The sequence below is a fragment of the Rhinolophus ferrumequinum genome, chromosome 19 (genome assembly GCF_004115265.2).
Source record: "Rhinolophus ferrumequinum isolate MPI-CBG mRhiFer1 chromosome 19, mRhiFer1_v1.p, whole genome shotgun sequence".
Lineage (NCBI taxonomy): Eukaryota > Metazoa > Chordata > Mammalia > Chiroptera > Rhinolophidae > Rhinolophus > Rhinolophus ferrumequinum.
Window position 1 is genome coordinate 43084841 of NC_046302.1, and position 22991 is coordinate 43107831.

The 22991-nt window shown below is 35.3% G+C and overlaps 1 protein-coding gene across 1 annotated transcript in view; it reads left to right on the plus strand.

Moving 5' to 3' along the window:
• Positions 1-22991, plus strand: part of DCC (DCC netrin 1 receptor) — a 1038356-nt gene that overhangs the window by 591776 nt on the left and 423589 nt on the right. The gene's annotated exons all lie outside the window — the stretch shown is intronic.

The following is a 22991-nucleotide window of genomic DNA, read 5'->3' on the forward strand; positions in this document are numbered from 1 at the left end:
TCTGCAATAAGCTACTTACCTTCGTTTAGAATCTTAGAATGCTTGAAGTTATATGAATCTGTCCTTCTAACCAAAGTCATCTCTTTGTTCTTAGCATCTACACACTCTTTTTTTTTTTTCATTGAGCAAATATTTATTAAACACCTATTATAATGGGCACTCTTCTGAGTTTTGAGTTACATTAATGAACAAAATAGACAAAATTTCTACCCTCAAGAACCTCATATTCTAGCATACCATGGCAAATAATCTCTTTTCTGAGAAATACAGAAATTATACAAATAATAAAGAAGAGATTGAACAAAAGTAGGAAACATTCCTTAGGCAAATGATTATCAAAATTTCCAACAAGGGGTCAGCAGACATTTGGGTTCTGACCGCTCCATTCTTGAGCCAATTAACTTACCTATACCTGGTAGTATATAAACATACAATTATACACACTCTTAATGGTAACTGTCACCAGCCTCATCCTGGGCTCTGTCACTTCCCTTATCCTTAACCCTTCCTCCTTCCTATTCCTAAAACACCAAATCTATAAGTGAAAATCCTAGAATATGTTATAGTATCTTGTGCAGTAATATATTACTGATTTTTCAATTGCTTTGACTTGGGTTTGGCAAACTATGGCCTGTGGGTCAAATTTAGCCCACCACTCATTTAGTAAAATAAATGTTTTTATTGGATTACAACTGTGGCCATTTGTGTACATATTATTTATGGCTGCTTTTGTGCTACAATAGCAAAGCAGAGACCCTACAGCATACAAAGACTGACTTGTTTCCCATCTGGCTCTTTGCAGAAAAGAGCCTTTACTGACCCCTAGCTTAGATCTAAGGAATTACTAACTGTGTTTTTCACTAACATATTATAGGGAGTGAAATTTCCTGAATACTAGGAGTCACAAACTGCAAAGATCGTGTCTAAGTGCAGGTAGACAAACTAAATCAGACTTGTAAGAAATGGGGGATGACAGAGACCGTGGGAACTCGGTAAATTCACACTTTGCTTAAGAAATGCAACTATTACCTAACCCAAGTCAAGTTGCCTCATTGGGTCGTGGACCATGTACTGCAGTTTTTCAAGAGAAGGCAAACATTTATTTTCTTGTGGGAAAACTTCAAATTAAACAAAAACTGAGTAAAGATAATTGACTAAATACTTTAGGACAATGTGTGCCAAAAACAAAACTTGAATTTGGCACAGATCATCAACTATAATAGCAACTTTAAAAAGTTCAGTTATTTTTCTAGAAATCTAAGATTGAATCAGCTATAGCACCAATGATATATTAACAAATTATAAATATTTTTGTGGATCATGCTTAAAATAATTATAATAGAATTTCCAACTCTTCGAATAGCATACATAAAAATGATAAAGGTCTTGTGGATCAAGTCTATGAGTTTTTTGTTTTGTTTTTCAAAATTCAGCTTGCACCAAAAAGTTATGTGGAACCAGTAATAATCAAAGAAAATAATGTCACATGCTATTTTAAATCAATGTGGTATGCTCCATACTTCTTATTATTTCTTAACCCTCAGTGTAAATGTTAATGCAATCTAATTAGCCTTGGGTGAACACCTGCCACTATCTATTGAGGCAAAGAGAAAACTGTAACAAACACAGGAATTGTGTGTGTCTTCTTGCATCTTCTTACTAAAAATTTTTTCAGGATGACGAAATTTCCATTTGGAAGGGTACGGGAACTGTAGGGTATGGTCAAGTCAAGGAACTAGCACCCTTAGCTAGCAATTGAGTAGAATTTAATAAAGGGGCTGTTTTAAACTGTGGAAGGTTTAGTGAGCTAGAAAGAGTACAGAGCCCCTGAGCTTAGTTCATTACCACTTCTAGGCCAGTAGAGTTAAAAGGAGGACCAGGTTATGGAACCTGCAGTGAGAGTTCCATGGTCATCTGACAAGAGGTTTTGGTAGAGAGGCATAATCAACCAGCTGTGGCTTAGAAGTGAGGGAACTAGGAGAAAAACATCCTGACCTTGCTACCTTTCTAGGCCTCCTGCTGGTTCCACACATTGCTGAACCCACTGGAAGCCTGAGGGAAAGGCAATGTATTGAGGCAGCCCCCTGAGACACAGAGAAGAGTGTGGAGAAGGCGAAATTGATCTCTGAAGAGGCAAAGAGGGAATACTTAGCCCAATAGCCTTCCTCTTGACACATGAAGTGTTCTCTCTAACCTTCGAAAATTGTAAGGTCTTCTAAAGCCCAAACCACAGTAATATAGAACATGAATTGGAAGGTTTTTCTATAAAGCAATTGAAGTGAATGAGCTGTGAGTGAATACTTATGCAAAGAGAATCAAATGTGTCTGTTAATGACTATTATTATATCTTGTTCTATTATGTGTCTGGCGAGCTGAGAAGTCAAGTGAGGGTGACAGACACAGTGGAAACTGAAATACCATATGCCTTCTAGCATCCTCTGAAAGGAAGTATAGAACAGACAATTGCTATTCTAAATAAACTTGTGTCTATAAACTTTGAAGGAAGGAGAGAAGCCAGAAATTTATCATCTTCCATAGACAAAAGGATAAGAAGTTTTGTGGTTATGTATTGGAACGTTCCCCAGTACTGAACTCAACTGACTAATTTTGAAGTTCAGTTGATTGCTTTAAACAGACCATGATCTTGAAGGTGTTACTGCAATCGAGGGAAATAAAGCACTTCACTGTTAATTGTAGTTGTAGACTGGACTGATAAGGAAAATCAACTTGGATGACTTGATGGATATTGCACAATTCTGGAAAACTTTAATTAGTGTTTTGGGAAAAGCAAGCATTAGAATATCAGCTGCATGGTGCCACCTACACATACATTCATGGCGTATTTCTCTTTGGGCTAAAATTTCCAAAATTGGTTTCAGTATTTAAGTTGCAATTAAAAGATTGGAAAAGCTATATTTTTTCAGTGTTTCCAGGTTATATTAGCAGGAGTAATATTCTGGGGTTTTTTATATGTGCATTAATACATGTCAGCATATAAATTTAGGTAAATGTTTGGTGTTTTTTTTTTAGTTCAAACTATTTTTTTTTATTTATTGCAATGCATACATTTGAGAATATCCTTTTAATAAAAGAAATTAAATATAAAATAAATTAAATTAAAAGAAATTAAAGAAATTAAATATAAAATTAGCATGAATATAAATTTATGTTTTTTTTAAAAATAATAAAACCTAAAATTGTCTATTCTTATTAAAAGATAAGTTAAGAATATAAGCCCTAAAATCACAATATCTGGGCTTGCTTCCAGATTTGCAACTTATTAGTTCTGTGAACTTGAGCAAGTTGCTGTACCTCTCTTTCTCACTTTCCTTATCAGTAAAATAATGAGACTAATTCTCTCTCTCCTGAGATTGTAAGAACTAAGAATTCATCATTACACAGTACTTAGAACGGTGCCTGGAACATAGTGAGCGTTCAGTACATGAAATTTAGCAACTATTTTGTGATCACTAAGAAGGGGTGTATACACACACACATAAACACACATACACAAATACAAAAATGACAGCAAATCATGAAAATCTTTGTGAAAACTTAGACCTATAAATCTATTTGAAATTTATTATAGTGATATGGGTGAAAATATGACAATGTCTCACTAGGATGCAGATGATGATGACGATGATTGAATTTTTGGTGGAAATCTATTATGCAGAGATTTGTAAAAATTATTAGTGAGCTGAATATTTAGTGATAAGTCTTTCTTGGTGAGCTTAATTTGTGAAATTCAGATCGATAACTATAGAAAATCCTGAAAATGAAAAAAAACCTCAAACATTAAGTTTAATCCTTTTTTTAAACATACAGATAAGGAAATAAATTACTTAACCCAATATTTTACTTTAATTGGAGATAACATATTAATAGATTAAAGAGTAAATGAGTTAAATATTAAAGAGTAAATGAGTTTAAATGAATGTATAAAGATTGTAATGTTGTTTATCAGAATTAAGGAAAGAGAATTTAATGGAAATCACTTCATATCTTTCAATCAACTTGTCACAAGAACAATATTTATGCTACCTAAGAAGCATTAAAAGTTTATATAAGAAAAATTAATATAAGATAAAGAAGCATCTTTTAAATACCCAGATATATTGTTTATCTTTTTACTCCAAGAAAAATTTCAAATCATTCAGCTATTATATAGTTTTGACAGCAAATAATGAAAGACACAGATTCTTGGAGGTTTGTCCCGTGAAATACCATATGAATGACTGCAATATGCTAGTTTTCAAAGTCCTGCTTTTCATTAAAAATAAAAATATAAGACCATGTTAGTCAATAAAACAAAGTAAAAATGAATTTATAACATTTTCTGGAAGAAAATCGTTACTGCAATGATAAGAAAATAATATTTGTTCTTCTATGAAAATATCAAGTTAAAAGAATTTTTATATTTATTATTTATATAGTATTTTCAAATTTTCTCTTAGATTTTCATAAATGACTCAACAATTCAAAACATGAAGTTTTATATTATTGGCTGTTCCAGCTCACGAGAACGGATCGCACATCTCTTCCCAAGTTCACGTTCAATGACATCACTCTGACAATTCAAAATAGGCAATGAGGGGAGGACTTGTACAACACAAATTGGCTAACAATCTAAATCTGTTTTTTTGAGTGCCTGTACATTTATCAACGTACATTTTTCTACACAGCACTACGTAGTTTTCACACTTGAAGGATCTAGTTAAATTCTATTGTTTTCATCCCGTTGTTCTAGTTTTATAACATGTAATGTACCATATTAATTACTACTAAACAGTATAGAAGTTTGTACTGGTCTATAATAAAGCTGTGACATATCCATAAAATAATCCTTTGGGAAATAATGATTTCCAGATGTTTCTAGGTATACATAGTCTTAAAACTGGGTTGATCTTTCATGCTAGATCATTTCTAAAGAAAAGTTTCTTCATAAGGTTCTACTAAGGCACACCAGGTTTTGGCAGTATGTTATCAAAGTTAAAAATTTGATCTTCGAGCTGGTCAGAAATCTATTTGAAATGTGATTTTCCATTTGCCAGCTGAGTGACTTTCAGCAACTTATTTGTCCTTTCTGATATTTTTATTTTTTAAATGGATGAATAATGATAATAATAACAACAATTACTACTACATAGAGTTTATGAGGCATTAATGCAATAATGTCTCTAGAGTTTAGCACAGTGCATGGCACTTCAAAAAGCTCACTTATGTGTAGATTGATTTGACAACTGCTATGTAATCCACAATCCAGGGTTGTGCATGGATGGTTCAACCCTTACTGTCTTTACTGCTGATATCCCAAATTTCATTTGGTCATCTAGCTAGTGGAATTATTTTATATCTGCTAATTTGTAAATTTAGTCTAAAATGTATAGTTATATGTTATGGGTCAATTATAGTTAAGATGAATACATTTCTGAGGGATGTTTTGATCATTGGATGAGTGGAATCAAATACTCCATAACTTGACTGGGGAGAAGGGGGAAAACTGGGCCAAAAACATGTTTAGAATAGAGAGGATAGATTCCCAGCAAAAAAATTCTAAGATCAAGATTGATCTTATGTTTCAAACCATTTTGTTTTTGACCATTATGTTTTAAAAAACAAACAGGTTAATTTCGTTTTCAAAAAATAGTTTACTCAAAAGGGTGTTTATAAACATTACATAGAAGATGAGAATCAACATAGTAGGAAGAAAACTCTTGGGAATCAGGAGAAATGGACCTTACTTATGGGGTATAACCTAGTGCAAGGCTATTTCACCAATCTAGACCGTTGGTTTCCTCCTTTGTAATCTTGAAAATATATTTCCATTCAAAAACTCCAAAGAATCATCCTGTGAGGGTAAACTGTGAAGTTACTGTTAACATATTACATTTGCATAATTCTTAATATTTTTGAAATGCTGTTCACATATATTCGCCAAAGGAAACTGCCTATGGGCCAGAGAGCTCATCAAAGGTATGAAGAGGGAGGGAGATGAGCTGAAGTGTTATCCAATGAATCACAGGGCATAGGAAACATATCTTTGACTCAGCAAAGGAGGCCCAATTTTTCCTGGCAGCTAAACCAAGGACTATTCAATAATTACTGGTCTCAAGTGGGTTTCTATTCTTTTGATCAGATTTGAGTAATAATAATACTCTAATTATCTATTGAATTTAAATATCCTAAGTCCCATGAAATATTTAAGTGTTAAATGTTAAAATTTTATCTGCAGTGTGTAAATGGATTGTAGTTGTTTCTTAATAGATATAAACTTGGCATGTCTTACATAGTTAATAACACGAATTTGCTGTAGATTATGATGTAAAAAAAGTAAATCACTTTACACTCGTATGCCTTCTTTCTTTTATCTCCTGCCTTCAAAGAAGTAGGGGAAAATATCATTATAGATTGTTCTCCTCTCTAAATGTATTTTTATTTATATAAGTAATACATGAACACATTCAACTTGTATTAAAAATTCAAATATTATGGCATAGGTTGATTCCCAAAAATACATTGAGCTTCAATCTATGACCTAAGAGTTTGGCCTTAGTCTGATCAAAACTTTTTGAAAGACATATTCAAACAAATGATATGTGATTATTTATTTACTGAGGGGTCACCTGGAGCAGATGAGGGGTCATTAAAAGCAAGACATTTAAAACAAGTCTAATGTCATTTGCAATGATCTTTCTAAGCTGGAAGGTCTAGAAAATTCTTTAGAAATTCCCCTGAAATTTTCACACTATGCTTGAGGAAAAACTAAGGACAGTGGGCCAATGGGGTGGATATTTAATGCATGAATATAACCTAAAAGGAAAAAAGTGCTGAACTGATATCAATTGAAATGATCATCTCCTTCAAAGCTCTTAACTTGGCCCTTCCCTATTCAACACAGTGGTAAAGGCTGCAGCCAAGTATTACACAAAAGGTGGGACTGTGATATGGAGGTATGTATGCTTCCCAATATTAGGAAGTCGCCAGTCCTTATTATGGCATGACTACTGCAGAATAGATTTCTAATATTTGACTCTGATGCCAAAGTTTAGGATGTTTCCTCCTCAATATATTTAGAATGTTTTGTCTAGAATGGTGGATAGAAATGAACACCATCGTATTTGAGGGAGCGTTAAAATAAAGATGTTTGGGCTGGAGAATGGGAGATTAAATAGGCAGAAGCTACCTTATGATACATGAAAACTTTCATATCAGAGGGTATTAAACCATAACATATATCTTTCTTGGTGGAATAAATTAAGACTGAGTAAGGATATAGATAACATTTTTCTGTTCAATATAAGAAAATAACCTTTATAATGTTTGAAGACATTTCAAAATTAGAATAAGCTCCATTATTAAGGAATGATTTTCTCATTACATGAGGTATTCTATCTCAGCTTGGAGGATGACTTTTCAGGGTGATTGGTCATAATATTTATGTGGGGTTAATTGAATAATATCTGAAGATTTTTAAACTCTGAAGTCCCTCCCCCATCAATAGAGGATTACATTATTTAAATTACTATAAAAGGTTGATGAAGATATTGATATTTAACTATGCTTATTTTAATGTGAACTCATAAACACAATTGAGAAAACTGGAGGAAAAAAAGGAGGCCTGTAACATCAATACAACATTTCTTTTATAATAAGATATTTTTTATTCTTCTTTTATATTTTGTCCATGTTCCTTCCAAGGATTCTATCTTCTTAGCCATCATTTAAAACCTATGTTATAGAGAAAGAAACATGGTCCACTTTTCATCACTGGGGATCGATGCCTTTTGTTTTTTATTGTTTTTTTCAGTCCTACAGTATAATGCTTGATTTTATCCTATTAAAATCTCTTTTTACTTTAGAAAAATGGCTTGAAGTAGTAACTCACACCTAGGCACTCCTCATCCTATGCTACTGCAGTCCATTTTTTCTTAAAATACACAATTTGAGAAAGTCTTATAAAGATCTGTAAGGGTTTCTTCAATGTCTGTAATGACATCCGATTCTTAAAATATTTTTCTTATCTTTTCCAGTCACCAGAGCTTATCTAAAAATTTGTTTGTGATTATCCAAACCCTTTAGTACTAATTTTTTTTTTTTTAAATACACAAATAATACTTTCCTGGGCATTCGTCGGCTGATAGGGTGCTACTTTTCTTTCTCATCTATCTTCCTCCAGGATGATTGGGTCTCCCCTTTTTCTGGCAGACCACACACAGGAATCAGTGAGGTAGGATGAAGTGGAGGAGGAAAGCAAGACATCTGCTTCCTGTTTTATAGGGACACTGAAGTGAAATCTACAGTATATAATGAATATGGAAAGGAGAGTCACAGCTCAGCAGTGACTAGGCCTCAGAGAACCCATATGGATGAAACATATTGTGAAGGTGCATCTAATGAAATAACAACAGTAACATTAGCATCAACAAATGCTGATGGAGTCCATTACAGTTTTGAAAGAGCGCTCAATGCATTAAGCAATACTGTTCTCAGAACCACTCTGGAATGATGCATAATGTATGAATAATTTCCAGATAGGCAAGCTGGGGTTCACAGAGTGTCCATATTTTGCCTAAAGCCACACAGCTGCAAACTGGAGGCAGAAAACTGCATCAGTTAATACCAGACCATATTTTCTCTTTATGTTTTGTCCCACCTTACCCCCACCTCTCATGGGATACTGACTTTTCCAACAACTAGACTCCCAGACCATGCAGGAATCCCTCTAATGATGAGTCACTGCACTACCTCCTAGGGCTTTCCTGTCATTTTCTTTAAGGACTTTAATTATGTCTTTTTGTATTATTTTGTATAGTCGGACAATTAAGTTCACGAACTCATGCTAGAAAAATTGCTACTTACCTCATTGCTGAATATCACTATGGTCACCTTCAAAGGACTCCCTTTGGGAAGCTGTGCACTGATGCCAGAGCCTAGTCCATCCTTCAAAGCAATTTTGGAACTCTTTTTCTGGAATGGCCATCAGAGCTGTTGTCGTATTACCCTTGATGTCCTGAATGTCATCAAAATGTCTTCCTTTCAATATTTCCTTTATCTTCAACTAAGAAAGAAGTCATTGGGGGCCAGATCAGGTGAGTAGGGAGGGTGTTCCAATACAGTGATTTGTTTCCTGGCTAAAAACTCCCTCACAGACCGTGCCATGTGAGCTGGTACATTGTCGTGATCCAAGAGCCATGAATTGTTGGTGAAAAGTTCAGGTCTTCTAACTTTTTCACGCAACCTTTTTAGCACTTCCAAATAGAAAACTTGGTTAACCTATTTGTTCAGTTGGTATAAATTCATAATGAATAATCCCTTTGATATCAAAAAAGGTTAGCAACATGGTTGCAGCAAGTTCGCGAACTTAATTATCAGACCTCATACATAATATATAATTTGCAGTTAGTCATCCTCTTTCATTTAACTTTCACTTTACACATTACTCATTGATTTCTTTAAATCACCTCTATGTGTCAAACTGTCATCTTCTAAGTAATGCTGAGGTCCCACGACCTGCAGTGCTGTGATGTTTGTCAATCAGCAGTCACTGGGGAAAGGGAGCACCCTAGGTAAAGCAGAAGGGATGTTTGCTGTTTCCTTTTTAGTAAACAACCACCTTAACTTTGGTCAATGTTTTTGTAGTATTGAATAGACTGAGAGAAAACAAACTATCCATGGTGATAACCCTTTGCCCAATTTTAATGCTTCTAATACTTTGTCATTAAAGATTTTGGGGCTATTTGTTTAAGAAAATTTTCTTAAAATCATAATAAAGAGTTTTGTTGATCTATTCTTTATTAGAAATTATGCAAAATAATTCATTTTTATGTCTTCTGAAATGATCATATAAATTTTTTTCTTAACATGAAATCATCCTTGTACTTTAGGTGATACTTTTGCATCAATTTTCATACATACAATATTTTTCTTTTTAATAACTTATTATTATTGATATTATATTTTAATTTCAAGCTTATGCTAGCTTCATTAAATGAATTGAGAAGCTTTCCATTGTTTTCATACTTAAGGACAAGTTAATTCATATAAAAATGATGTATTTCTTGAAATTTTGAAATAAATTACACGTAGAGATCGTTAGGTTACACAGCATTTTGGAAGGTGAGATTCAATTTTTTTGTTTTTCCTCACTCCCTTTGGTTTTATATTTATGACAGTTTTGTAATTTATATTTTTGTGTCTAAACAAGTTTCAAGATAACAGTATTCATTTGAATAGTTTTAAGGATGTTCTGTTAGCATTTTTTATCTCCTTGCCTCTCGTTTCTCTCCTATCTGTGCTTCCCTCTAGGATTGCACATTCTTACCCTTACTTCAATTGTTGATTTTTCAATTTTCTTTCGTTTTTGTAATCTAGTTTATTTTTTTCTGTTACCTTCATCTTTCTTCATTGTTTCCTTCAATATTCTTTATTGCTTTTTTGTTAAACTTTGAGTTAAATGTAAATTTTCAGATAGTTCATATCTCTTTATGCTTTCCTATAAAATATAGACATTTAAGACTATGAATGTTTTTTCTATGTACATCTGGTAGATCTCCATGCATTTTAATATGTGGCAGTCTCACTATATTTAAATTATAATATACATAATTATAGCTTTGATAATTCTTGAATACAATGTTTATTCGGGAGAATCAATTTTAATACCAAAGTGGTTTGATTGTTTTTCTAATGATCAAATTAAATTGTATCTCTAGGGTGTATCCTGTGTACTTTTGTCTTTGTTGAAGTTTTCGAAATGTCACTCCCTTTAGGAAATTGTTTAAATTGAGAAAATGGAAACTGACTTGCTGTGTGTGATCCAAGCACTGACTTTGTTCTCCATTTTGTGGTCACCCATGACTAGTCTACACTCTCTTTAAATATTTACATGCATCACCATTTCCTCATTGCGTTTTATATCTCCCAAAGTAGTATCTTTTGCTTCTTACAGACTTTCTCTTATAATACTGTTTCGTCTCTTTTGTTTCTGAGCCACAGTGAAAAGTATATATTTTCCTTGAAATAAGAGATAATTCAGTGTTATGGAATTCATATATTGAGATACTATAAATATGCCAGCAATATGGAATGGTCTCTATGAATGGTTAAAATCTTACTTAGAATTAGATAATGAGAGAGAGAGAGAGAGAGAGAGAGAGAGAGAATGTGACCAGCTATAGTATTGCCTCTTATTGCTTATTTTGTTTATTTTCTTCTCCTTTTCTTAAATTAAAAATGGTTTCTTTTGATCAGTTATTATTTTGTGTGCCAAGAATAATATCTAATTCCACATTTGACCTATGGGCCGTAATAAAATTATCTTTTGTTGAATCATGGACTGTAAAGTTGGTCCTAGCCTTACATTCCTCGTCATTCCCCGGCCCCCTAAGAAGATATACTCATTACTCTGCAGAGTCTCTGTAACAGGACTTACTCTCGTTCTGGAACATAGTAAGAAAAATAAGGCAGTATAGCAAAAGACTTCGAGTTATTTCTAGAATTGTGTTCACTGCATCTAAATCCTGTTTCTCTCACTTACTACTTATCTGACCTTTGGCAAGTTGTGCAAACTCCGCTTCCTCCCTTGTAAACTGGCAAGACTAGTGGTATCTCTTTCATAGGTTGTTGGTATAATAAGTGAAAACATGCATCAAAAGTGTGCATAATAAGCCCTCCACAATTAGCAAATATTTTTTTGTGTTTCTGTCATGCTTGTTACACAATGTTTATTTATACAGCATGTAAATGAATTTGAGCTTTCTGATTGCTTATGATGCCGCTTGACTTCTTTTAAATCACTTATCAACAGATAAATAAGTTTTGATGATTTCATCATCATAAAAAAGAAAGAAAGAAAGAAATTGATTCAGCGTTTTTGAAAACATTTCCCTAGGTACTTAGGGGGAAAAAAATACCATCACTTTGTATCCTACAACGCCTTCATTGGGAGAATGACCCTGCACAAAGGTGTTCACACCTAGTTAGCAAACCATCAAAATGAATTGACATTTTTGTGTGTGTTCTTTGTTACACTTTCTATCACTGCTAGGCCTCCAATATTCCATCTCCCCAGTCAGATCCTAGTGATGACAGGAAAGAAAAAAAAAGTAAAGAAAAGGCTGATAAGTCTGTCTTCTAACAGAAAATGACAACGCGTTAAATCCTGAAGACTTTTCAATTAGCTCCAAGGTAGGCAAATTATGTAGCCTGGATGAGTAAACATTGTCAAACAGAAAGTGAATCTATAATTATAGTAATACTCTGACTGGTAAAACACCTTATTTCTCAAGTATTTGTAAATTTATAATTTAATTTTAACCTTATAGCAACTCTGCCTAGTGGGAAGAGAGACCATCTACATTTTACACACTGATGCAAATGGATGGTGAGTGACAATGAGAGCAATTGAACATTCTCCCCTGGATAGTGATAGGTCCGAACTTTAAATCCAAGTTTCCTGGAGAAAAGAAGCAGTGGGTAAAACCACTGACTAGTAAGGAGGAGACTGACTCATTTTATCTGGTTTTTAAATACCTATGGAGTTGCAATATCTTACTGTAATATGTTCTGAGTTGTAAAAAGAAGTTTTTGATTTCTGGCTTTGCCTGGCACTAATACTCATTGCCTTATCATATTTCTGTTGAACTTTTCTCTATATCATATAAATACATATTTTAGCAACTTGTGAGATTGGGTTGCAGTGGTCTGATACAAAATTCAGAGCCGACAAAATATAGCTATTTGGAGTCACCCTCTATTTTCTCCTAGAATTATCATAGGAAAACATGGGTATAGCTTATATGTTGATTTTTTGGCAAACAACAGAAAATGGAACTTACCTTTGGATACAGTGTTTTCCATCAGATAGAAGATGCATTATAAGAGTTAGAAGAATCATTTGTACCAATTATCTGCTTGATTAATTGTAAATTACTAGGTACCTGTTGGTTATACTAGGCTACATTAAATATAATTATTATTATTGCTGTTATTATTATTTAGCTTAATGAACCAACATTTAGAGTTCTTGTAATTGAGATACCTTGACTGCTGTTTACCTTTCTAGGAAGATGTCACCGTATATCCCAGCAATATAATAGGAAGCTTAAATTCTTTCTTAAGTAGCCAAAATTATATACTATTTGACTGATCCTAGTTTAAGATATTGCAGCTGATTTTTCTATAAGAATTTAAGACATTTTCTATATCTTTCCATTTCACCAAATGGTATTTGAATTATGTTAAATATTTTACTACCATATCACTCATCAGAATTACTTAATGATTTTTACTTTTAGCTTGAATACAGGTACAATCCACTTTGTACAATAAATTTGAATCTACAAAATTGCATGCAGATTAATTCTTATAAAAAATATTGCATAATTTAAATTCACTAGACTATCATGCTTTTTAACATACTTCTGCTCTAAATCTTTCTGCAAAATAAAGACACAGTTTATCAATTTTTTGGAAGGAAAGTTTCATATGTAAGGTTTGCTTCAAGCAAGATGAAGCTACATATTCTGTTATACCTCAGTCAAATCATAGCGACCCAATCTTTGGACTCAGAATTTTCCAGATGAGTCTCTTCCTCTTTTCATTCTTCTTACCTTCTTATTTGTGAAGAGCCTTACCATTTTCCTCATGAACCCAGAAATATTATCGCTATAACCCCCAATTTTCCCAATCATAATAATAAACTAATAATAGTTACCATCTCACAGGACTATTACACCTGGCCCGTAAATCCCATAAATTATTATTATTTTTATTTGTAATAACAGCTTTAGTTAGATATAATTTACATACTACCCAATGCACCCACCCACTTAAAGTGTACAACCATCACCATAAAGTTGTGCAACCTTCACCATAATCAATTCGAGAACATTTTCATCACCCCACACCTCTTACCAGTCACTCCCCGTGTTCCTCCCACTCCCTCCCAAAGACCCTAGCAACCACTAATCTACTTTCGCTATAGATTTCTCTATATTGGACATTTCATATAGATGGAATCATACAAAGTGTGGTCTTTTTGATTGACTACCATAATATATTCATGGTTCATTTATGTTGTAACATGAATCAGTACGTCACTTATTTTTATTGCTGAATAATGTTCTTCCATCACATGAATAGCCCACAATTAATTTGTCCATTCATCATTAATGGACACTTGGACTTTTTCCCTACTTTTTAGCTGCTATGAATAAGCTGGTTGGTGTGAACATTCCTATACAAGTTCTTTTCTTAAGATTTTTTAAATTAAAAATATAGTTAGTATGCAATATTATATTAGTATCAGTTGTACACAGTAGTTAGTCAACATTTATATACCTAAAGGAGTGATCACCATGATAAGTCCAGCAACCATCTGACACTGCTATGCTAGCACAATATTACTGACTATATTCCCTATGCAATACGTCACATGCCCATGACTTATTTCTTTTATACTTGGAGATCTGGACCCTTATTAACTTTCACTTCCCCCCTTTTAATTTTTCAGTTACAGTTGACATTCAGTATTATTTTACATTAATTTCAGTTGTACAACATATGGTTAGATATTTATATAATTTACGAAGTGATCCCCCTGACTAGTGTAGTACCCACCTGTCACTATACATGCTTATTACCATGTTGTTGACTATATTCCCTATGCTTTACTTTACATCCCCATGATTAATTTATAACTACCAATTTGTACTTTTTTATCCCTTCAACCTTTTCCACCCTGCCCCCCCAAACTTCTCTCCCATCTATCAACCTGATGAATCTGGTACCCATATGATACCATATGTATTTATTACAGCATTATTGACTGTAATTCTTAAGCTATACCCTACATCCCCATGACTACTCTGTTTCCCCGAAAATAATACCTAGCTGGACAATCAGCTCTAATGCTCTTTTGGAGCAAAAATTATTATCAGACCCAGTCTTATATAATATAAGACTGGGTCTTATATTATAGTAAAATAACACTGAGTCTGATATTAATTTTTGCTCCAAAAGACTCATTAGAGCTGATTATCTGACTAGGTCTTATTTTTGGGGAAACACGGTACTTTGTAACAACCTATTTGTACTTCTTAATCCTTTACCCCTTTTTCACCCACCCCTCTTCCATCTGGCAACCATCACAATATTCTCTATATCTATGAGTCTGTTTCTGTTTTGTTTATTTTGTCCTTTAGATTCCACCTAAAAGCAAAATCACATTGCATCTGTCTTTCACTGTATGACATATTCCACTCAGCACAATGCTTTCCAGGTCCATTCATGCCGCCTCAGATGGCAAGAAACCATTCCCTTGCCTGGCCAAGCAATTCTCCATTATTTATACACACAAACATATATATATATATATATATATATATATATATATACACACACACACACACACACACACACATGTATATATATTCAGACTGCCTCCACATCTCAGCCATTGTAAACAATGCTGCAATGGACATATGGATGCACATGTCCCCTCAAAGTAGCATTTGGGGTTTCTTTGGATAAATACCCAGAAGTGGGATTACTGGGTCCGTTTTTGTCTCTTGTTATAACCTTTGTTTTAAAGTCTGTTTTGTCTGGCATAAGTATTGCTAATACAGCTTTTTTTTTAATTTCCATTTTTTTATGAAATAACTTTTCCATCCCATTACTTTCAGTCTGTATATATCTTTCAACCCAAAATGAGTCTCTTGTAGGCAGCATATGTAAGGGTTTTATTTTTTTATCCATTCAGTCACCCTATGTTTTTTATTGGATCATTTCATACACTTACATTGAAAGCAAGTGTTGATAGATATGTAGCTATTGTCATTTTATTATTCATAATTTTGATTTTTTTTTTTCCATCTTAAAGATGTCCCTCTGACATTCCTTGTAATACTGGTTTGGTGATGATGAACTCCTTTAGCTTTTTCTTGTCTGGGAAGATCTTTTTCTGTCCTTTGCTTTTAAACAATAGCATTGCTGGGTAGAGAGCTCTTGGTATAAGTTCTTGCTTTTTATCATGTTGAATATTTTGTGCCAATCCCTTCCGGCCTGCAAAGTTTCTGTTGAGAAATCAGTTGACAATCTTATGGGGTCTCCCTTATAAGTTACTGGTTGCCTTTGTCTTGCTCCTTTTAAGATTCTCTCTTTGTCTTTAACCTTTGCCATTTTAATTATAATGTGTCTTGGTGTGGGACTGTTTGGGTTCATCTTTTTTGGGACTCTCTTTGCTTTATGGGCTTGTATGTCTATTTCCTTCACCAGGTTAGGAAAGTTTTCAGTCATTGTTTCTTCAAATAGATTCTCAATCCTTTGCTTTCTCTCTTCTCCTTCTGGTGCCTCAATGATGCAAATGTTGTTATACTTGATGTTGTCTCAGCGGTCTCTTAAACTCTCCTCATTTTTTTGAATTCATTTTCTTTTTCTTGTTCTGATTGGGTGTTTTCTGCTACCTTGTCTTCCAAATTGCTGATTTCATCCTCTGCTTCATCCAGTCTGGTGGTGATTCCTTCTAGTGCATTCTTTATTGCGGTTATTATATTCTTCACTTCTCTCTGGTTCCTTTTATGGTTTCTATGTCCTTTTCTTATGCTTACTATCTCTCTGTTGAAATTCTCACTACATTCCTCGAGCATCCTTATAACCATTGTTTTGAACTGTCTCTAGTAGGTTGCTTGCCTCCATTTTGTTTAGTTATTTTTTTGGATTTTCCCCCTGTTCTTTTATATGGGACATATTTCTTTCTTTCCTCATTTTGGCTGCCTCTCTGTGTTTGTTTCTATGTATTAAGAAGGGCTGCTACGTCTCCCACTCTTGCTGGGTGGCTCAAGTGGTAGAAATCCTGTGTGGCCCAGTGGCACAGTCTCTCTGGTCACCTGAGTCGGGTGCTCCAGGTGTATCCCTTCTGTGGGTTGTCCGTTCTGTGGGTTATAACAAGGCTCCTGTTATAGTTGAGCCTTGGTTTCTGTTGGCATGTCAGTGGATGGTATTGACCCTCAGGCTGACTGGCTGTGCAGTTTGGCCACATCCACAGATTATGGGCTGTTCTACAGAGAGCTTACCCCGTGGAGCAGGGTGCCTGTTGAGACAGCCCTTTGTGTGTGCCATTTGTGGGGCTAATTGGGTGGTGCTCTGCTGTGTCCTGAAGCCGACCTCCAGGTATATTTGTTCTGGGTCCTCTTGGGAAGAGCTTTGGTACAGGCCTGGGTCAGCCACTGCTTGTGACTGGTCAGGGAGTACCTGCTGGGAGCTACAAAGTCATCCACGGTTGGTCTCTGTCTGTGCTGTATATGGGAGCATGTGGAAGAGTTCGTGCTGTGAACTAAAGATGTCTGCCACCAATACCAGGTCTGGGGTAGCTCCACAAAAAGCCAGAGCTCCACTCTGAAGCCTAATGCCACCTGGCAGCTCCCATAAGTTCAGCTGCTGATTAAGCTCCTGCAGTATATAAGTTGAGTGAGGCAGGGTCTCAGTGAGTCAGCAGGATGGAGCAGCAGAGCTCACCAGGCCAATCAGATTCAGATATGACGTGGTGCGAAGAGCTCAACGCAGGAAAGATGGTGCCTGCCTGCCACTACTCGGGAGGAGGGCCCTGCACAGGGAAAACTGGGACCGTCCCTCCAGTCCTTGCCCCAAATTTACACAACTCAGTCTGTCTCCATATGTCTCTGATGTCCTCAGAGTCACCATTCCTTCACTGCAGCCCAGGGTTAGTGTCTGTGCAGGCCCTTTCAGAGGATGTCTGGGTTTCCCAGAACCTTCCATCCCACCCAGATGGTCAGGATCCCCACTGTTTTTCACAGCCAGAAGTGGTGGTGACTCCTCTTCCCAGCACCAGTATTCCAGGTCGGGGAACCCCGTGTGGGGGGCTGGGATTCCTGGCTCCTTCATCGGGAACCTCTGTGGCCAAGATATCCCTTCCAATTTTCACCTGCCACCCGTGGGTGTGAGATCAGCCTGTTTTGGGTCTCTGGCCCTCCTACCAGTCTCAATGTGGCTTCTTCTTTATATCCTTAGTTATGAAAGTTCTGTTCAGCTAGACCTCAGATGGTTCTACAGGTTGATCTGTAAGGTAACTGCAATTTTGATGTATTCATGGGATGAAGCAAACACAGCATTTATCTACTCCACCATTTTGGATCTTCTCTTTTCAATTCCATAAATGATTAATTTTAATCATTATACATGTACTATGTGCAAGGCCCAGGCCACAACCACAGGTTTACAAACTGTGGCTTACTTTCTTATATCTGATCCTAATTATTATTTTTTGATGTGCTTTATTGTATTGAAGATGGAAACTTAATCTCTGTTCATCCAGGGGCAAGGGGTAGGAGGAGTAAAGGAAGACTTACATATTTTCAAGGCCAGGAGTAGGAAATCTGGATCGTCATCTGGGTGTTGTCATCTCTGCATTACAACATTTAAGGGCACCTCTTGATTTCTACCTGGTTTTCTGACTGTGCTCTAAAAAGGCAGCTGCTATATTGTCTTTTTTTAATATCCTAAGGGTCCTTCAGGTATAATGACTATCTAGCCTTGACCACTGTGCTCAGGACACGTGGCCAGGGATCTGAGGTAACCTCATTTGCCCTCCAATTCTCTGTTCTTCCCAACCCAATGAAGAATCATATCTAGTAGTCAGTGTGAGAAGGGGCCTGGAGTCATCGTGTTGTTGTTTGTTTGTGTTTTTCTCTGTCCAAAATCCCTTGAGTTTCTAGCCTATTGAAATTCCAAAGCCTTTTATTTGCTTTTAGCTGAAACATCCCTTCCTTGAAGTAATAAATATTTCACTTTCTTGATAATCAAACTCAGAAAGGATCAGGAGGTGGCAGAGGAAACAAATTAGCTAATATTTCAGAGTAGTATCCTTCTGCACTTCCATTGTAATTCCCTGGACTTGCAGGAGTGTTTTGTACTGCCTATTGTGAGTAACTTCGGTTGGGAAGTTTTGTCCGGTGGTAGTTTAGAATTTTGCATGGCATGTTCTCTGAGAAAACATTTCAAGGCTATAATTCATGTAGAACGCTCTCTTACTTTTATTACTTAAACAGGCACGTGGCATATCTAAAAACACAAATTTTCACTATACATTCGTTCCAGAGCAACATTGAAAACTCAAATATGATGTCATGCGAAACAATTAAATCAAACCTTGCCCAGTGCTACTCAAGATACACAGCTGCATTTTGAAGCAGCGAGTTTGGGTCGTTTGGTTTGAGAAACATTGTATGAGGCAGGCGGTGATTTCTTTTTCGAGGTGGGATGTGCGTAGTAGTAAAGGAGAGGACCAATATTCAGAGGATGGAGGACCAGCAGGAGCAGGTCATGTGACAGATGCCAATATATGTGGAAGTGGCTGCATACCAAGAACCTTAGAGAGAGTGAGGCTCAGCTCCTCTCGGAGAGAAAACACAAGATCAATGTTGTGTAAAATGTTTAGGTACGTAGGTATTTGGGGACATCTGGGATAGTTGCTCGTAGCCTTGACCATTTTCATTTTCTCTCATTTTCCTCTCCTCTGTCAGCTTTCTTCCCTTCCTTTCTCTCCTTTTTTTTTTTTTCTCTCTCTCTCAATTCCAGTCTCCAACTTTTTTACAACTCCACTTCTCCCTTTCCTACTGGTGTTACCATTCACCTGTATATAGTTTTGACTCATAGCCAAAGCAGATATAATTTTTTCCTTCTAATCTCCTATGGAAATCTGGCCAAGCCCATATCATGCATTATAAAGTGAGGGATCCCTGGCTTCATATGAGACAGTAAGATGGTCTTAGGGTTGAGGTAGAGGCTGTTTAGCCGTAGCAAAGATAACCAGAGAGGCCTGAACAGTAATACACTGAGGAATACTGATAAAGACTTATTAAGAAACATTTGAAGATAATCTCCTAGTAATGGTCAGTAAAGCACATGGACGTTTTTTATCAAAACCCTGGTAGCCAATCTGAAATACACTGTGTGTGCAAGTTAATAGCGTCCTAGAAAATGCATTGCTCATGTTGCCTCCACAGGCTAATACAGCTCAGTCAAATAATGGTATAAATGGATAGTAGGACGGCTAGTATCCAAGTGAGAGTGTGCCTTGGGTACCATTAACAGTGGGATTCTCTTTGTTTTGTTTCCTTTTTTTATTGTTTGTTTGCTTTCTCAACTTTAGAATTGACCTTATTTTAATTAAAATTAGTCTTGCATTTCAAAAATATTTAATAATAACATTTTTCTCCCAGTCAATTAATGATGCTTCTGTCCCCCAACTAAATGTCCTTGTCTGTTTTCCCCATTTAATTACTAAAAATGGAAACAATATACAAAATGCTTTTCCACTGCATAAAATTATCCTATGTAAGCATAATATTTAAAAACCCTTGACAGAAACAATATAGTTAAACTATTATCAGTCACATTAGGTAGTTATTAAAACTCAAATTCCATAAATGATTATTTTAATCTAGGCTGACATAAACCTTCCGTAACTTTTTAGCCTAATAGTTCTTTTATTAATCATTGGTAAAGTTGATCTTTAACCATTTCTCATTGCAGTGTAATATGAAAATTCCCAGCAAACACAATAGTCTCAATATTAAACAACAGAAAATAATTCCACTGGAGTTTTAAAGACGTTCAAATATACCTCATGACCCACCTCAGTTGGGCTACTACTGTTGTGATTACAACGTGTTGCAATGATGGAAACAATTACTACACTGCTATTAAATCCAAATTTAATTCTTATTTTGTGCTCTCATTGTACAACCTTATATTCAGCCATGTAGTGTAGAATTTTTGGAAATGGAAAAAATTATTTATCCTGGAAAGAGTTTCACTTTTTTTTTTCTCTTCCATTCGAGTTATACCTCAATTGAGTAGTAGGAGGGGGAAATGCATCTGAGCCATATGTTCTGTCTTTTTCAATTAATACATAAAGAAATAAACTAAAATTCCCCAAATGTGGATTTTTAGATAGCTGTAAATATTTAGAAAACATTAGTACTCGGTTAAGAAAGGAAATTCAGATATGTAGAGCATGAAAATTTTCCTGTGTGAGGTAAGAATAGCTAAAATAAAATAAGCCTCTTTTGATGCTTTGTTATAAGTCATCTGACCATAAGATCCTGAAACTTGCCTTCATTTAATACAATGGAACAAAATAAATATTTATTACCTGTCTATCATATGTAAATCATTCTAAGGTTTTTTTCCTAGGTACATTTACAGTAGAAATAATCATTGGGCTGAGTCTATCATACTTCCTCAATATACCGAAAGGAATGTGAAATACCTGATTTGTAGCCTTTGCCATATTCTATGGAAATTATCTACCTCTATATCAGTTGTGGTGACTAGATTATGAATAACCTGAAAGCACATAATATTTTTGTATCTTCTTTATCTTTGTGTAGCTACACAAACTCAGAGACAGCACAAATATCACATTCTTTTATTTCTCTCTAATCATATTAACTTTTAAACCCTCTCCTATGAGATTAAGGGACTGTTCAAAGTATGACATTATTGGGCCTCCCTCTCCCCCAAGGGTTACTCAACAGCCCCTAGGGGCTAGGTAAATCAGAATGTCTAGAAAGAGCCCGTTTATCTTATCCTTCCTGATCCCCTTTCATTATTGGCCCAGCTTGCCTGAACTTGTAAAAGTGGGTAGCTGCCTTGATTTTGAGTACTGGGACATTTTCTGAAGTTGAGAAACTTGAGCTCTAGAATCCAGCGTACCTAGATATTTCATGGAACCATTCATTTCTCCGGTTCTGCCATCCTCCCAGAGCAGAAGAGGGACAATTTCAGGTATTGATGAATCTTAAATTCTTTTCCTAGTTTGACCCAGGTCACCATCGAAGAAATTCCTTTTCTTTCCCAGCCATGTGGGAATGTCTACTACAATCCAATCAAATATAGGTTTTAAACAAAGACAAGGAAGGAGATGGTCTTCGGGAAACTTAGACTTTTGGTAAATAAGTATGCCCCACCCTACCCCCATTGAAGCAGGGACCACAACATTTGGCTACCTTTCTATAACAGGAGAGACAAAAATACGCAAGGAATAAACACACACTGGTATTTCAACGTATTTTTAACCATATTAATATACCTGGTACGAAGAAGATTCTTCTACATAATAGATACTCAATAAACAGTGTTGAGTGGCTGAATGAATGAATGGGACTTTTTGATGTAATGAACAAAGGCACTTCTGTTTTCATTTTCATTTTAATATTTTACCTGGCACTCAGGATTTGCGTTATGCACCATAGGAGGCACTCTTCTTTGAGCGATAAATATTCTCTCTAACTCTGTCAAGACCTTAGCTATTTTTAGACCTATTGCTATGGGTCCCTATCCTATCATGGTAATAGCCAGAGGCTGTTATAATAATTGTTCTCTAATATATGCATTTTATTTCTAGGCGAACTTTAGTGCATATCACATTTTAACTCAAAGGAAAGAAGTTTCTGTTGGGAATGTTAGGTATCATACTAGTGGAAGATATATTTGATAACAGCACAGTGTTATTTTCCCATTCCATCATTTCACTGAGACCTACTAATAGCAACTGTTGAAATGCATTCCTACGAAACACAGTTTTGAAATCCATATATTAACACACTAGAAATCAACACTAGAAATCAAGTGACCTGGGTTTTATCTCTCACGCTTTTAAACAGTAGTCTCACATCCACAAATTTGGCTATGTCATCATGGGTATCTGTTGAAATCCTTTTCTGACATTTGATCATTTAGAACCCTGATAAAATACTTTCTTAGACTAGATACACTGTGACGTCATTTTTGTGTGGTATATTAGTTTCCCAACTTTTATGATTAAAAGTAACTTTTGTTCACTCTGAAGTATCATTATATTTCAGAGAGTTGCAAGTTGCTAAAAGTACATATCTCTAGAGTATAAGGTGCTAATTATCTCCTGTTATAAGAGAGATAACTGGATTCGATGGGAATGACTTTGATAT